This window comes from Prosopis cineraria, unplaced genomic scaffold (assembly GCF_029017545.1).
Source record: "Prosopis cineraria cultivar Desert tree isolate PC_DT_omini unplaced genomic scaffold, ASM2901754v1 PC12, whole genome shotgun sequence".
NCBI classification, from domain to species: Eukaryota; Viridiplantae; Streptophyta; class Magnoliopsida; order Fabales; family Fabaceae; genus Prosopis; species Prosopis cineraria.
In genome coordinates, this window is record NW_026555343.1 from 8,088,086 (window position 1) to 8,107,970 (window position 19,885).

Here is a 19,885-nt window from a genome sequence, read left to right on the forward strand (position 1 = left end):
TAAATTGTTAAAAATAAGAAAAAGATTACGAGAAGTTATGATGATAGGAAAGTGGGAGAGATAATGGGAGAGAAGTGAGGACAAATAGGAATTAAAATAACTCATTTTAATTTTAAATATAATTTTACTATATTTAAGAAGATTTGATAGAAAATCTAATGTACATGCTGGAATTGTATATTTTGGGTGGTGGAGAAGTTGGGAAGTTATCATAATGGATAAAACTGTGGGAGAGAAAATTTAGAGATAAAAGGAAGTGATTTTTATAATTTAAAGATAATATTGTTATTATCTATAACAAAAATATTTTGGTATTCTGTAAAAAAATATTTTAGAAATTAACCTTGTAATGGATAACTTATAATCACAACATTCTACAAAATGCATATATGTTGAGTCTAGAAGTGGCCTGTGATTCTACTTTTGTATATAGATATATAGATTTACTTAATTTAAAATATTATTATATTGTTCATCATAATAAATAATACATTATTTATCATTCTTATTTCTATGCCATGATCTATTAGCTTTTAAAATTAAATGTTTAATAATAGGAATAAGATTATGGAGAGTTACAATGCAAATAAAGTGGGAGAGATAATGAGAGGAATGAGAAAAATTTTGAGAACCTAATATAACAAGTGTTTGCATTTGTTCTTACTAACACCACCTAGTGGATCAAGATATTACAAAGCTTTTGAACAACTTCAACAATTTTACTATTAAAAAATATGGTCCACATGGCTCGTTTTTCCCGCTGACTTTTCTTTTTTTTAACATTTTTTATGCTTTTATTTTATTATTAATATATTTTCCTTTTTATCAAAAAAATAGAAAGAATCTGCAAATCTAAATCATCAAATTGAATTGGATAATTTTTAAAAGAATAGATTAATCTATACAATTGAAATTTGATCAAAACAATTCAGATGTGCAATGAAAACATGATATAAAGACACCGAAGCAAGGAGGGAAAAAAAAAGAAATTAAATCCCAAAAAAGAATCTGCAGTAGATGTGCATGAATATATGGATGAAAATGGGCTTGGAATCAAGTCCAAAGATGTTTTCCCTATTTTTTCTGAACTAACTAAATAAAAGATGATTAATGAGATTGGAGAAAACATGCTTTCCATTGGAATGTATTTACATTTATTGATCAATTACAAAAAAGGTGTTTTTTTGAGTACAACAAAAAAATGTTGACAGGATACAATAATATCGTGCAATCTATATTATGCAATCCCATCTAGTACCATAGAACTTGTCATTGTCAATCACATAAGGAAAAATAGTCCTTTGTACAATAGGAACCGTAATCTTAAAAAAGGAATCTAAAAATAATTTAGGAGAATGAATTGTTGGTCATCTCATCTAGGAGCACCTTTTGAGCTCTCCTTTTTGATAGATATCCTTCTTAGACAAACTAACAATACCTGATTGCTCCTCAACCTTTTTTATGAGAAGCTTCAGTAAAGGAACCTTTGGTAGAGTTCTACAAGAAGCCACCACGATCAGCTTTTTCTGCACATATTTAGAAGCTTAATCTCAAAGACAATCCAAATGCATAAAACAAATATACAGTTCATAAAGAAGTCTAGTGCATGTACAACAAAGTTGCATTCTTAGAAAGGAAAATAAAAACATATTTGAATAACAGAATTAGTTTTGTTTTTCTCAGAACAAAATTTTGGCAAAAAAAATTCCATATAGTGAAGGTCCACACTATAACTTATATCGAAGACTTATATATCAAACTATTGCACTGTTCGTGCCTCTCTTTTGGTTTTGGATATGTACAATTTTCAACGTACAGTTTCTGAAGAGTTTAATGTAGTCTGTCCAAGTACTTGAACAAAATTTAAAACTAAAAAAACCATAAAAAATCTTTACAAATCTAGTTCAAAATTCACCAGAAAAAATGTCCAGGTAGATAAAATGATTAACTTTTAAAAGTCAACGCAAATCTTTTTATCTAATTGTAGGTGAGGCGTTAGTGCAAAAAGCATAAAATACCTTGCCACCTGTGAGAGCCACATTTATCCTGTGCCGGTCTCCAAGCAAAGAAGGAGCACAGCTTGATGGATTTTCGCTAAACCTCACCAAAGATGATAATATGCAATCTTTATCTCTACCCTGGAGAAGAGCAGAAAAACAGATCAATAATACTTGCATTTTCTACAACAAAATATTTTAAAAAGAAAAGGCAGAAACAACTCAGTGATGCCTGACATAAGTAAAATGACAATTTTCCGCATTTATTCTTTTTTTTAGGGTGGTTGAACTGGTTGTTGGATGTTTTAAATCAATTTTCAATGATACACGTTTAATACAACAAATGAAATTAAAAATGATATATGATAAATGAATGCCGTACACCTCTTAATTAATCTATTGAAAACTACATCTAACTGCCTTTGAAATATAAATTTATTGCTATGTGCGTGGTTTATGGACAAATTCGTCATTCACAAGAGCTCTACATAAATCGTTTGAATTTAACCACAAGTATAATACAATCGTAACTCTGAGTCGTGAAATGGCTTCTAAACCAGGAATTCTCACAGACTGGCCTTGTAAGCCTCTTGGCAACTTCAAGGTCTATTTTCCTCCAACGCCTTCGTTATCATTTTTTACATAGTCAAGCTTTATTATTTCTTCTTTTTCTAATTTCTGTGTGTGTCTTCTAAGTCCGTTAATATATCATCTTAATTCTTTCAGCCGTCTCATACTATTATTAAATGCAAAATTTGAGTCAAGTTTAAGTCATATGCATATATATATATATATAGAGAGAGAGAGAGAGAGGTTGTGTGTGCCCTCTAACTTACTTCATGCATGATAACACTTATTTTCCGCTACTTGCCTAACAAAATCTGTAGAACTATATTTGATAGGTTATGTTTAACAAGGATTTTTCTTTTTTGAACTGGCTTTTTTTTTTTTAAAGAAAGACAGAAGCAGGTTGGCTCATGGATTGTGCAAACTAGCTTGAAACGAACTCCGGTTAATTAAACAACCTAACAATAATTGAAGCCCATATTTTCAACCTGACCCACCACTTTTTAACATGTTGGTATGTTAGGTCTATGGGCCCAATCCCTATTACTAGATCCATCTACTAATATATGGATCTATGATTATATCAAAATTATATGTTGATAAGTTATATGTTGAAGTAATTTCCTTTGTAAATTAACAAGGAAATTAGTTTTTTTGAAGAAACTTTGGATCTCCAAGTGGTTATGCTTTAAACATGGATTGTTGTTTCATTAAAGTAGACTCATCAATCTGACTCTTTTTTCTGTTTGCATGGCGATGAACATATGTTCAGTACTTGATAATTGTACCATGGATTGTTCACAACATTGATTCAGTCACGCACTCCAATGTTGATGAAGGAGACCCGGCTTACTATGTGATACTTCCATTTATGTTGGCGAGATTTTTGCACATCGCTATCAAACTGCTAAAGGCAAAAGCAGGATTGTTGACAAAGGCCTTGAGTCCGCTCGAGTTGACAGGGAAAGCAACTGATCTCTACTCCCTCCCTCCCTCCTTCTCATTATTTACGTATCACTCTTATTTCTATTATAATATACTTTCTCCGTCTCTATATATAAGATATTTTTTAAAAAACTATTTTATCTCTAAATATAAAAGGTGGTAATGATATTTTAAATAATTAAATAATTTTACTATTATTTTAAAAAATATAATAAATCATTAAATGTATGTTTTTCCTACCACTATCATGATATTAATTATAATATTATTAAAAGTAAAACTGAAAAATTATTATATTTTTATGTGAGTTTAACTAAATAATAAATCTTTATTAGTATGCAGAATTCAGTTAAAAACACCTTTTATATAGGGAAGGAGGGAGTATCTCTAACCACCTTACCAGAACCAAAGAAAGGTGTTGAGTCATTAATTTTATTTGAAAACAGAATAACCTTTCGATTTTACCCATATTAATTCAAATGAATTTTTTTTTTCATATTTGTATTGCATTCTCTCTCATAGTTAATAATTTTAAATATGATTAATATTGCAAAAAAAACTTAATTAGCACTCCCTCCGTTTTTAAATATAAAAGAATTTTAACTAAATTACGCAGTTTAAGAAAGCTAGTTATTACTAATAATTATCTCTAAAATTGAAATGGTTGGACCAAAATACCCTTGTAATTAATTAGTGTTTACTTTTTTCTCTAATTTAATGATACTTGTTTCCATTTATGAGGGACAATTAGGGGAAAATGTAATTAATGTTTTTTAAAATTTGTAATTTTTCTTATAATAAAAAAATGAAATATAGGGTAATTTTTTTAATATTTGAAAATGGAGAGAGTACCTCATCAAGTGACTTATAATAATAAGATATTTTATATCTATCCTTATTAACCAATGAGAGATAATTAAGTTATTAACTTTAATTTGTTTACCCTTAGTTAAATGAAAATTATATTTTTCAAATTTTTATTACATTCTCTCCCATAAAGGGTAATATTGAAAAAACATAATTAATACCTTTAGTATGCCTTATACTAAGGATCAAAAAATGCTTCTAGAATATACCTTATGAGTATTTCGGGGTCTTGTTATGGGGTATGAGTGATATAATAGACATTATTATTCTTACAGGGATGACCAAATTTTGCTGAAGGGACTCCAAATCTACTTATCTCACATGATATTTCCTGAGTTTTTGCATCACCTACCCTTATGGAGAACAAATGGTGTGATTCTCACAGCTCTCATGCATGCTGGTCCAGTGGACTTTCTTTATTATTGGTTTCACAGAACTCTTCACCATCACTTCCTCTATTCTCGCTACCATTCTCACCATCATTCTTCTATTGTCACTCAACCTATAATCTGTGCGATATTTTCTTCACACTTTCTTTCCTTTTATTAAATAATATGGTTTGGGTTATTATTTTACTTCTCACATGCATCATCATCATGTGTGCGTTAGTTTGTCAATCAATGAAAATTAATTAAAGTTAAAAGTGACATTCTTAAAATTAATTACTCCATCATTTTCAAAAATACTACTTTCAATTAAATGTTATAAATTCTAACCTAATCTTACTCATCTATGTCATTCTCTTTCTCCATCATAATTACTCAACAAGATCCGTGTAAGGGTACATGACAGGTGACCTATAAACACTCTTTCTGGTCCTAATATTAAGTTGTTTTCTAGAAGACTTTCTCAGTTTTTCTATTTTCCCAAAAATTAAAAGTATCTAATGTTTTTCTATTTTTTCCCATCAGAGTTTGTCAATTGTGATATAGGTTTTACGTTCCTTTCATTAATAATGGTAGAATTGGAATTTTGGGAAAATTTAATTATGTAACATTTTCTTAAAATACGTGAAATTGTCGAAAACTCTAATGAAGGCCGGAGAGTAATTAATTATGATCAGTTTGTTGATCAACGAAAGGGTGAATTGCAAAATTAAAAGGATTCCCAAAATTAAAATTTGTTTGTGCAAATACGAATGTTAAGTTTAATACTATGTTTTTTATTTAACAATTACATGTTTTCATTGCTTTTATTTTTTTTGGGACAGCTGTCACTCATCCATTTGCTGAAGTATTAGCATATGTCGTTCTATTCACAATACCACAATCTGCAACATTGTTCACAAGAACAGCCTCCATAGCCTCCATATTTGGTTACGTATTTTATATCGATTTCATGAACAACTTGGGTCATTGCAGCTTTGAATTCCTCCCAAAGAAGCTCTTCTCTATTTTATCCTTCCTCAAGTATATCTGCTGCACGCCATCGTAAGTCTCTATTCTATATATAATTTTCTCTATTTTTCGTGCATGCATGCATAGCTCAATTGCTTTTGTCAACTTCTATGATTATTTAAACAAGTTGTATACATTCTTCAAAGATTAATATTCTGTTTTCATATTTATGAGGCAGCAAGGGAACAATAACGAAGTGAATGATTACTATTTTTTTAAAGAAAAAAATTGGAACTCCTCGCACAGGTTGAAGATAGTTGGCATAATTCTTGGGAAATGGGAGTGAAACGAAGGAATATGGGTGAGGTAATATTTGGTATATGGAAAAGTGTTTTCTATAAAAAAAAAGGGGGGATGATAAATGTCAACATTTCCTAGAAACACTTTGATGTATACCAAACATTGCATAAGTTTCTTTACCTTTCTTTAATCTAGCAAGCATCATCATTAACAAATCATAGTGGAAACATGAGAAATGATCAATTTGACATACTTAATCAATATTGTCACGCCTTAAAAATAGAAGGTGATCGGCACAGAATGTGAACCACTACATATCCCTTAAGCCTTGAATCAATTAATCTTTCTATGACTAAGACCTAATTATGTTTTTAGTTTGAATTAGAACATGCGTAAACATTTTTCACATTAATAAAAGTTTCAATATTTTTGTAAAAATTTCAACAGAACCTTCTCCTGAAAACTCTACAACTCAATATTTTACACCAAATGTCATGTTAATCAGGAATTCAACTCCTTCCAGCCACCAAGCAGAAATATATGACAAAATAAAGATTCTAACTATAGACTATGTGAAGCACCTAAACTAAGCTTACAAAATAAAATTTCATAATTTAAAACATTACATCAAAATGATACTTAATCCTTAACTCGTCCACCTTTAGTCAATAATAGACTCCTCAATATTTGGCAGAGGGTTCAGTATCAGCTACACTATCTGAGACCAAAAATTTTTCTAGTAAATAACGTCCCAATAATAAATAATTAAATATGAATAAAAGAAAAGTTAAAAACAATTATGTAAGTTTAAAAAAAAACAACGATCTCCATAAAGATTCAAATAAGCATGGAACAATAGAATTTTATATAGTTTTAAATGAAAATTTTGAACCATTAAATTATTATATCAAATGTTGTCATAACTTAATTTCAAGGAAACAAATAAACAAAATAAGTAATTAAAAATATATTGCTAATTAAAACAAACGGAATTGAAATCATTAAATAATCAATTTCATATTTATAGGGACTTATTAGAATAATTAACAAACATGGACACATAATTTATGAGGGCAAATAACCAAACGTGGCTTATACCATGAAGACAGACATGGACATATAATCTACGAGGATAAATAACTAGACGTAGCTGAAGCCATAAAATAAATGTGAACACACGGTGTAATAACCCAAAATTTAAATAAGATTAAAATTTATAATTAAATATTTTGATTGCATTTTTGTTTTATTTTGGAGTAGATTTTTTTTTTTAAAAAAAAGGAATGATGGTTTAGTGATATTCATTGTTGGGTCTTTAAGTTTAGATTCTGAATTTGAACTCTTATGGTTGTGTAAGATAAGGAATTTTTTTTTTTTTCCTTTACTTTTGTCTTGATTTGGCTAAAATTACTATAGCGCCCTCCTGATATTAAAAAAAAACACATTAAATTAAATAAAAAGGCAAAAGGGAAACCAACACGCATGCTCCTCTACCCAAAAATCTCTGCTTTTCGAATTCTCCAGACCTGTAGAGAGAGTTTGAGAAGGGAAAACCAGATTCTTTGTTCCTCTTCTTGATTCCTTCGAACCATTTGGAGACCATCGCCGTGAATCTATTGTTGTCGGAGTCCGAACCATGAGTTTGCCCTCTCCCCTACATCGCGTCAGTCCCTCTTCCCCTCTTCTGTCGCACAATGACAACACCCCAATTTCCTCTCTACTGTTACGTTGCTGGATGCTCAGATTATTCCTCTTCTTGGTTCGGCGTCATAAGATCTGCTGGTTCATGAGCTTCGCCTGCAGCTGCCCTGAAGCCTTACCGTGAGTTCTTCCCCTGTTTGCTGTTTGTTCACTGTTCATCTGCGTCCCTGTTCGTTCTTCTTCTATTTCTATTTTGTGTTGCTGAAAGTCATTCTCCCCTTTTGTCCGAGCTGCTGTGGGTTAGTGTAAGAGGTTCCTTTCTTCTTCCCCTGTTCAGCGCGGAAAATTCGTCCTTCCTCCTTTCCTGTCCTACCGTAATCGATTGAAGGTGTGGAGCTTTAAATCCTCTACCTCTTTGCTGTTTTGTCTGTGTGATATTTGGCTTGGCTGTGATGTTTATTTTTGCTGTTGTTGTGCGTGATAGAAGGGAATACATGAGTTTAACTAAACTAAACTTGAATTTAAGAGCATGATTATCGGTAGATAATTTCTCTTATGTAGATTATTGTAGAAGAAGAATTAGATTTAACTTTTGATCTCAATTGGCTTGCGTGAAGGGGGGAAAAATTTGGAAAGCTTGGAAATTTAGATATTAATAATATTTTTAAGAAAATGAGGAAGCTTGTATTATAGTTAGACATGAAGGCATGGAAGGTGTTTGACAAAATGTTTGATAAAAATAACTTTGCTTGATTTTATAGTTTATAAAATTTCATTAATTTTTATAAGAAGTATGATTAGTTTAGGTACTATTTAATTGCGAATTAAGTTGAGTATTATCTAGAAATTAAATAATTATGGAGATAATGTGTAATTAGTGGATTTTGTTTTTTTAGCTGTATGGTTGTTGATTAATGGTTGAGCAAGATTTGATTGTTAAAAAGCTCAATTGAGTGATTGAAAATGATACACACTAGGCGTTTGACAAAAGGCTAAGGAGGAGATTGAATTTTAATTGAGTAATTAGCTATTTTTATTTTATGTGTAAATATTGGTTCTGAGGCTTTAAATTTATTATAGTTAAATAGTTGTTATGTTAATTTGGAATAAAGTGTTATTGAACTTATTGAATATCTATTAAGACCCTATTATATTTTATAGGATGTCTAGAGAAAGGGGATCTTGATAAAAGTGATAGAGAGTAAGTTATAAATTTTGAAGAGTATTTTAAATAAGTAGATAGCGTCCCAACTAATATGTCAATAAAAATTTTTTTATTAAAATATTACATTTTTATGCAAATTCTTTTTTACAGCAATAATGTGATTATTAAATATTTTGTTAATTAAAGTACTTTACTTTTGTGAAGTTATCTTTACCAGATTTAATAATTTTAGTTTATCAGTATATACAAGTTTGGATTCTAATTATGGAGTTATGGTATGTGTATGTTTTTTTTTATAATGAATACTTTCAAAAAAAATTGATAAGATTATTTGTATTAACTCTGGTTATTCTAAGTTATGCAATAAATGCCAAACATGGATTTCAGATACAAAATTTTATCATGGCATGTTTTAATGCTTAAAAGTATTCATGTGAGTTTGATTTTGAGGATGAGAACTGTATCTTGAAAGTGATAATTTTCTCGCATGTTTGAAAATGGTTTTAAAAAAGGGACTTTATACGGAACACTGGTTGCTAACGACAGTTCCGTTAGCCCTTAGCATGTCATGATACACTTAGTTAGCAGGGTGTTTATAGGAGGTGCTAGCCCTGTGCGATGGCCAATGCACGTGGAATGGAGGGATGGTTATTCGTGAGTATCGTACTCACATTTATTTCGTGGTTTCGGCTGTGTTTGGTTACATACCCTTGTGGACTATGTGTCCACGTTTGTTTCGTGGCTTCGGCTGCGTTTGGTTACGTACCCTCGAGGACTGTGTGTCCACGTTTGTTACTTGTTCTAATAAGTCCCTATAATTATGAGCTTTTAATCATTTGATGGACCTATTTTTCATTGATTTTGATTAATGACATATTTTTATATATATTTAATGTAATTATTTGCTTTATTGAAATTACATGATAATGATGTTTGATATGATACTTCAATGAATCAAGAATTTATTTAAAATTACATAAAGTGCTTTCGTGACAAAATTTATTAAATATTTGTTTGCGAAAATTGTTATTTCTAGCACACATAATTATGTTAAACTTTCTTTTTATATACATTTAATTATTTATTGTTAGGATGCTATTCACTAGAAATTTATTTTGGTCTCAGATTTATCATTTGAAGCTGATCCTATTGCTAACCTCTGAAGGGCATACACTGCTCTCGGTGAAATTTTGTTAGCACTATTTTCCTTTTGATGTAAATATTTGAATTCATGTATTTTATTTGGAAGTAAGGTTAGATGCTCCACGTAACCTATAACTAGAATTTTATTTTGATATATGTTATCTGCTAGCTAGAAGGAGTTAATCTCCTTATTGATACTATATTTTGTGTAAGACAGTGTGTTGTAGAATTTTTAGAAAATCATATTTACTGAGGAGGTTTTGCTTAAATTTTTACAAAAATATTAAAACTTTTATTATAATAATTTTTTTGTAATAATTTTTAATACAAATTTAATTATGTTTTAAAAATGGAAAGATTTTTCAATTTAAGGCTTAAGGAATGTGTGATAGAGTTTACATCCTGTGCCGATAATCCTTTAATTTCGGGACATAACACACAGTCCATAAGGGTAACTAATCAGACGTTGTCGAAGCTATAAACACAGGTACAGGTACGAGACCCACGAATAAAAGATGTGAGAACAAAACTCACAAAATTCAACTAGCTAGTAATTGACCATGGCGTGTTGAGGACTAACGGAACTACCGTTAACAACCAGTGTTCTGCCTAGAGTCTCTTAAACAATTAATTTTTAAACATGTGAGAAAAATAATCATTATTGAATTGAAATTTTCTCTTTTTTCATATCAGACTTGCATGAATTATGTAAACACCTGTTTTTTTCAATGTAAAAACTTACAAACTCTTTACAGATTTTTTTGATTGTCCTTGTCGAATAAAGGATTACTAAAACTTGTAAAAAACAAAAAAAAAGTTGATCAATGTTGTAAGCACATAACATGACTTAGGAAAATAGAGTTATTCAATTAACAAAAATAATCAATGCTTATAAAATATATATATATATATATATACACACACACACACATATACACACATATATAAATAGATAAAATTGTGAATTGTTGAAATCAATATCTTTGATGAAAATAAAGTTTACTAATAAATTATTTGAAACGTTATTCACTTACCTGAGACATTCTCTATTCTTAATCGGTCCTCTTACAATAATGTTTGCTCTTTAAATCCTAGTGTTCAAATAATAACATTGTTATTTTATTTTAAAGATTTATTTTTTTATACCTTTTCAACCCCAAATCAATTCAAAAAAATAACACAAACAATTCCCAAATTTAATATAAATTTCCTTTTTCCCAAACAATTTATAGATATTTCAAAAATTAATATTTTGATAATCAATTGACTCTTGAATTAATAATCAAAATTACTCTTTTCAAGCATCTCTATCTCTAACTCCACTTTCCTTATGGAGATAATTATCTTTCATGACTACTTAATATGTGATAATATAACTATTACAAATAAATATATATATATATATATATATTTAATTAAATTTCTATACAATGTCCGACTCAAATCATTAAATAATAGCATCCAAACTATTTATATTTTTCCCAAGAGTTTAATAAGATTTTAGGAAAATACTCAATCAAGTAACAACCTCTAACAAACATTTCTAACAATTATCTTATCAATATCAATTCCTAGCTCAATCAATGAAACTTCTTAACCTTCTATCAATTATCCAAAATTTTCTAACATTAATAATTAGATCAAATAAACAAAACTCAAGGGTAGCCTGACATTCTCTTGTTCTTTGTATAATTTCAACTTCATAAATTCTCCTTTTAGTTTAACAAATATGGTAATAAAAGGAAAAATTTCCAACCATTTTATCTCTATATTCACCCACACACGTACAGAGCAACCATGAAGAGGAAGATCAAAATTTCTCACCTTAATTTACAATAGCAGAAAGGGAACAAAGTTTACAGCATAAAAGAAGGAGAAAGTTTCAGAATCAAACTCCTAGAACAACAGCCATGTCTCCCCTATTCTTTGGCATCCAAAAACTAAATAAATGAGGGAAGAGAAAGGAGGTTCAAAGCTCTCTATGGCAGTGAACGATAGTGTCGTGTTGCAAGAAAGGAGGAGATTTCTGACTCACCCTTACAGTTACTTGGACAGCAGAAGGAAGAGGCTTCGATGATGAGAGAGAGAGGAAGATGAGGGAGGCTACAGGCTACACACAGCCATGGCAGACAAATCAACGATGACGACCACATGAATAAGAAACACCCACATCGGCAAAGGCTGTGAACAAGAAGGGAGAGAGACTTAAATGCTCATATCATCGCTCGACAGAGGAAAAAGAACAACCTCACTGATCTGAAATAGAGGAGGAAAAAAAAGAAAGTGCATGAACTTGGCAGAGAAGCATCAGACAAAACTCTCGCACACTCACACGCCAATGACGCTGCGAACGGAAGTAGGAGGAGATGGAGAAGGCAGAAGGTGAGAGATGAGAGAATCTGAAATTTTCTACAGAGCCCCAAATGTTGAATTGTGCCAGAGATATAGAGAAAAAGAAAGGGAAAAAAAATCTGAGGAGGCAAGAGTAGTTTCATAATTTCACAGTACAAAAGTAAAAAAAAAAAATTCACTCTTTTCTGGCTTCAATCAGGTTCGAACAGACCAAATGTAAGGATTATATGCATACTTTCACTTTACCAACACGTCCTCTTATCATAATTGTTCCAAAATTAATATAACTACAATTTAACCACAATAATATATATATATATATATACATATATTTTTATTTAAAATTCTTGGGTTATTATAAGTATCTATCATGTTGCAAATTCCAAGGGCACGAACCAAAGAAAGATGAACTTCAAGTCTTCAAAAAAAAAAAACTGATTTTTGCGTAAAATGGTAATAATCCTTGCAAACTCTTGTAAACAAATATTGCCTTTAAGACAATACACGACTGTACACGATTAGGTTTTGATTTATTTGCACAATCTGATATCATTTCTTTTCTTTGATAAACGTAGGTCTGATTCCTTGTTTTGGTCAGTAAAATGTAAATTACCTAATTTTACTTCATTAACTTTTCTATGATATGATTAGCTTTTTCTAATTACATTAGGATGTTTAAGTATGGGTAGACTTGAGTCAATGTATAGTAAGTCTCATATCTAATAAAATTGGACTTAATACTTAAGATATACTAAGGAGAAAAAAAAATTATAAATTTGATCTTGATATATCTTGTTACTACCTTTCATTCATTTATTCTCTTCCCTAATTTTTAGGCAGTCACTTCCCATTTCTAACAATTTTTTTCACTTCATATTGAATAACAAACATTCAAGTGTATATTCTTTTTTGTTTTTATTTATGCAAATTGGCATTTTTTAAGCTCATAAATAAACCATGGCCACAGGTTTCATTTGCTGCATCACACCAAGTTTAGGACAAATTACTCTCTCTTCATGCCAATCTATGACTATATTTATGGCACTGTATATGAATCCACATATGATACTTATAATGAATCTTTGAAGAGACCAAATGACTCTCCTGATGTGATTCACTTAACTCACCTAACAACGTTAGACTCTGTCTATCATCTTCCATTGGGTTTTGCTTCCTTGTCCTCCAACCCTCAAACATCAAAATGGTATCTTCGTTCCATGTGGCCATTCACATTCGTTTTAAAGCTAATGGCTTGGATGTCTGGCCGTACCTTTGTATCAGAAGGGAACACTTTTGAAAAGCTCAATTTGCAATCACCGGTCGTACCACGATTTACAAAACAGGTAACATAAGAATTTGGCCTTCATTCAACATAGGAATTAATCACTGTAACTTATGTGACATGCTATATATCATCATTGTGACATTCTATTCTTCTTTTGTTACTATATTATATATACAGTATCTCTCAAAAAGGCACAGCAAAACACTGAACAATATAATTGAAGGGGCAATTCTTGAGGCTGACTCATCTGGTGTTCAAGTGCTTAGTCTAGGGCTTTTCAATCAGGTTGATAAGTTCACATCATCATTTGCCTCAGTTCTTTTTTTTTTTCTTTTTTTGGGAAAAATCGAAATATTGAAGCCTGTTGTATTGGTACGTAAATGCAAAAAGAAGAGCTGAATGCAAGTGTTGAATTTTATATTCAGAAGTTTCCAAAACTGAAGGTAAAGATTGTAGATGGAAGTTAGCTTAGCTGCTGCTATAGTTGTGAACAGCCTTCCCAAAGGGACGCATCAAGTTCCTCTAGGAGGCAACTTTGATAAGCTTTCTTTTGCTGTAGCCAACTCTTTGTGTGAAGCAAATGTTCAGGTAATTAGCTAACACACATGCGCACACATGTTGAAATATTTTTAAAACAAAGAGATATATTTTTTGAAAAGTCTTGTATTTATATTTATATATTAAAGAACTTTTATAAATGGTTACATAGAAGGTTATAACTAAAAGTCATCAAAGGTTTATATTTCTCTAATTCCTAGAGACACCTTTGAAAAATTATAAAATAGATATCAAAAGGTATATATGGTAACTACTACTTGAAAAAAGAAATGTTATTTCAAGAAAACTGTACATATTAAAAATATATTACTCTTCATAAAAAATAATTTTAAATAACAATTATCAAAGTAGTGTCGGTTCATAAAATAACATAGGGTTATGACTTTTTAACTAATTAAAAAATTATATTGCTAGAGATGCATTATTACTTCAAGACATCACTTTATTATTTATTAATACCCATCACCATCATTAATTTTTAGAATTAAAAAACTTCATTGCATTTGTTTTTAGTGCACCAAATATAAAGTTAAATTATCATCCTATAAAAACCATTATAAATCTTTAGAGTGTAAACTATATTCAAGAGTCTTTATAGTATTTTGAAAGAAATTTGACACATACAATTTATACCAAAAAGTTGAAATATATAAGTAGGACGAATTAAGCTTGAAAAAAAAAAATGTTTCTCATAACTTGAAGTGCACAACTTTTTTCTCTCTAGAGATCCATGGCCACCAACACGCGCATACTCTTCCATGTCTTAAACTACTTCAATTTTTTTTTTTTTAATTAGCGAACTACTTCAATTTCAACTTCATTCAACAATGGACGAATAAACGATGACCTCGATATTATCGAAACCATACAAAAAACTTAGAAGACGCAAAATGTAAGTTATGATTTATTAAGATCTCAAAATTTGGTCAGCAGGTGACTACGTTATATGAAGACGAGTTAACGAAGCTTCATTTGGGACTCAACGCAAAGCCCAGAGAAAGCTTTGCACTTTCAACTCATTATGAGCACAAGGTGAATGCATCAATTTGGAGAAATATTCAACTTCAGTTTACTTCACTATTTTCGTCCTTATTATTTAACATGAAATATTTTGCAGATATGGTTGGTGGGAGATGGATGGGACGAAAATGAACAAATGAAAGCACCAAAAGGATCATTGTTCATACCATTTTTTCAATTCTCACCCCAAAAAATGGGAAAGGATTGCTTCTACCACTACACTCCACCAATGATGGTTCCTCCTTCAATCACAAACATGTCCTGTTGCGAGGTCAGTATGTATAGCTTCATAGTCTTTAACCTCATATTTTATTCTTGTTCTATTTTTTTTTTTTTTTGGTTGCCACGCTGATCATTAAAATTAGGTTTATTACAACCTTTTTTTTTTTTAATGGTAGCTCCGACTTATCAATAGACTTCTCCAAGAGTTTTTTTTTTTTTTTGGTATAACCCTCAAATCTCTGCTGACTTGATATATAAAGACTATATCTAAATACAAACAAGCATTTAGTTCAACTAGTAAGAGAGTTGTATTGTCACACCCTGAATGTCTAAAGTGTGACCGACTGGAATATAAGAAAACTCATATTTCATAAGCCCAAACCCATATAATATTTGACATATTAATTACCCAATCTCATCATATAATCATCATTTGTATTAAACAAGTACTAGTATTTACAAAATATTCAAGCTTGCTGTAAAAATTTCAATAAAGTCTCCCTTGTAAGTTGGGCTATTCGAAATCTCTACAACTTGCCAAAAGAATATCCAAGCAACATTCAAATTTCTACTCCGATACAGTGTGTGTGTCTATATATATATACAAACCCAAAATAATTTAATAAAGGATCCTGCCTATATGATTCATGGAGCAAATCTAGAACAAAACTAAAATACTTAAATATTTACATCAATCCACAATTTGAATAGAGCAACAAAATACTTCTTGTCTCAAGGAGTCTCACAAGGTCAAATGAAGAGCAAGTCCACTTCTACTATCTAAATACCAAAAATTCTTTCAATAAATAACATCCCCAAATAATATTAATAAATAAAAATGACAACCAAAAGCACATGCAATAAGAAACAAGTGACTAATCTAATTATTAATGGTATTAAAAAATAACAACACAATTTATCTTGATAATTAAGTAACAAAAATAGAAGAGAGAAAAATAAAAATAAAGTAAAAAAATCATAATTAACAAATTAAGGAATAGATTTAAATTTTTTTTATATATAAAACAATTCATAAAAATACAGTTCTTAAGGATAAAGGTATAACATGAAAACTTCTTTTCTATTAGGACCTAAACAGAATGAATAACGGGCGTGAACACACAGTCCATGAAAATAAGTAACATCCAGTGTGGCTAGAAGCCACGAAAAATGGGCATAAGCATAAAGCTCATGAATAACAGGCGTGAATTATATCCACAAAATTACACCCTCCGTTCCACGCGTGTTGGCCGACACACAAAGCTAACACCTCCAATATACCCTGCTAGCTAGGTATGCCATAGTGCGTCAAGGGCTAATGATACTGTCGTTAGAAACCAACGTTTTATATTTAGTCCCGTAAAACATTTATGGCATACATGGAGTCTATAAATCCTTATAGTTCAATTTGTTCTTTGATTTGTAAGATATAAACGATCTTTTTACTAATAATTTATCTGATCCATGCATGTATGATATATATATATATATATATTTAAAATAAAATACTATGAAAATGCCTACATGATTGAAGTTGAATAATAAACAAACTAGTTACATATAAATGAACTTAATCATAAAATACAATTTAAAAAAATCTATTCAGAACAATTAAAGTAATTAAATAAGATAAAAAAAAGATCATTGCTTCTATATATATTGGGGAACATTATTTACTTATCTAATATGCTACCAAGTTCCTAAAATTCTCTTCTCACAACTTCAATTAAGCTTTTCTTCTTCTAAGGTCCCTATTAAATATATTAAATCTTTAATAAATTTTTCTATAAATTGAATCAATTTTTCATATATCCTCTTTTATGCCTCCCAAATTCTACATTTTATTTTTAGCCAAACTAATTGTCTTGTTATAACATAATCCTAATTATATTTCTTAATCATCCTTTGTCAAGTATTAACATAAATATTATAACACGCACCCATATCATAATTTTCTTATTCAGCAATAAAATTCAAGTCTTTAATTTAATATTAGTTAAAGAAACAATTCTTCCTTTAATTGCACAGTTCTGAATCAAAAGGAAAAAAAAAAAAAGTTTAAGATTTAACATCTAAAACAAGAGAAATATCAATCTCGAGCACACACCAGCAGCACAAAGAAGAAAATGAAAAATTTAATTTGCTAACTTAGCACGGTGGAACAGGGGATGGAAGAAGACATCAACAGCACAGATAAGAAGAGAAAAAAATCATCAAGCAAACCTCCAATAACAGCAAACCAACTACTCCGCCTTCACGCACGGAAAGAAAGGAGGAGGAGATCATGGTTCCATTAAGCTTTTAGCAGCAGTATTTTTTTTTTTTTCTGACCGCACTCACTCACACCAGCAAACAAGAGAAGAAAAAAGAAGGAAGAGCAGAAGGAACAGAGGGCCCGGCGGAGATGAATGACGGACGAAGAAGAATGGAGAGTGAAGGTCGGTGGAAGCTTGAAGAACTCTCTTTCTCTCTCGCGCTCGTTCGCTCTGTTTTTGTCTCTCGTTCACCCTGTTCTGTCTCTTTTGGCCGGCAGAGAGGAAGAAGATTTAAGTAAAAAGATAACAGGGAAAATTACAGGAAAAGAACCAGGTTATTGATAAAATTGCAAAATAATACCCACCAGATTTTTATTTTTATTTTTATTATTACTACTATTATTATTATTAATTTGGGGTTATTACATGTATCATCTTAAGTAGATATCTCAAGTTTGAGTCTTGAAAATTCACCAATCTTTAATTATAGAGTTTCTATCCAACAAAGTCTCAATTCGGCTTCATCCAAATTAGTTTGAGTATATCTACATAGTGAAAAGGGAAAATGACAATTAATAACCTCATATGACTATTAATTACAATTAGGAATCTTGAATTATTGAAATCTCAATAATAGACAATAGTCCTTACTTGAAATTAAAAATATGAGTTTACAAAATTGCCTTCAAGTATTGAAATTAGTATTATGGTTTGGAATTATTGTTAATTATTTCAACTAGAAAAACCAAGATCCACACATAAGAACAGGATTAACAATAGTTCCAACTTATAATAACAATAGTCTCAACCCAAGATAGTAATTTCAATAATGTCTTTGCTTGATTTTCAAAGTAATTTACCAATATATTGACAAGTATAAAAATTCACAAGTGATTGGTTTCATATTCAAGTAATTTTGATAAATTTTCAAGTGACCACAATGGATTCACAAGTGCCTTTCAAAAGTTTCACAAGTAAATTTTAATTTTATATTGAAAAATAACATATTTCCAAATGTGAATGAGTTTTTCCCACTGAAATTAACAATAATTCCAACATATGATAGTAATTTCCTAGTAAGCACCATAATTTATTATTAAGATTTCAATAATTTAGGGTCTCTAATCATAATTAATGATATCATGGGATCCTTAATTATCATTTTCCCTAGTAAAAGGATCGCGCACATACATACATACATACATATAATTTATAGGTTGTGTGCGCGATGGATAGTAAGATTTACTAAGCTGTTTAAATATAATCAATAAAAAAATAATGATTAATATTTTAACATTATAATTAGCGCTTCAATACACCAATTAACTTCTTTTGGTCCCAAATCACAGAATTGGCTACCAAGGAGAGAAGTGAGTGCTTGGCGAATAGCAGGAAAAGTACATGCCTTGGACGAATGGAATGTTCATGAGTGTGGCTGTACCATTTTCGATATCACTCAAATATGGCATGCAAGTATTCGCCATGATTTCCGACCTTTGGAAATTTGAATTCTCTTTGCTTCTACTAGTTACAGATACAGTACAAGTTGCTTTAGAATGTTGTTAAACTTGTACTAAATTGTAATATTTGTTAAATAAGTGAAACAGAACTAGTGGTGAGGATAAGGGGAACTAAGGGCCATGACCCCCTAACTTTTAAATTTTATTCTAAATAAAATGTAGGAGTTGTATACATTTTTGACTCACTAAAATATTATGTATACTGTTTAGCTTATTAATTATAAATAACTCTTATCTTTTTTTGGTAAAGTTAATGGTGTGTAAGCATAACGATTAATTACAAGATATTTTTTCATTTCAAATTGCTAATTTAGTTGAAAATGATGAGATTCAAACAAAAAAAAAAGCTAAGTTAACACATTATAGTGGCATGGAGATAATAAATGATATGTTATTATTTCGATTCTTTATATAGTCTTTTTATATATAGTACAATTACTTCAATTTTTGAAGATATAGTTGTCACACAATTTATTTTTTCTCAATGAAGTGATGCTACATGTTTGTAATACATTATTAAGATTTGATGAAAGAAATTATGGTAATTACTAACAAATTTTATCAAGTATTGCAACAAAAATTTAAAGATACTTTGAATTTCTTGTTTGATATCTATCACAAAACTACTTATTCAAAAGTTAAAAGATCAAAATTAAAAAGATTTTCTAAAAAAAATTACTTATTTTTGTAACAGCATATTTTTAAAAGGAA

General features: G+C 30.0%; 1 pseudogene; it reads left to right on the forward strand.

The window, feature by feature from the left end:
- The first annotated feature begins 2,541 nt into the window (after nt 1-2,541).
- LOC129289045 (very-long-chain aldehyde decarbonylase CER1-like) lies at nt 2,542-19,162 on the forward strand (annotated as a pseudogene).
- Nucleotides 19,163-19,885: the final 723 nt, after the last annotated feature.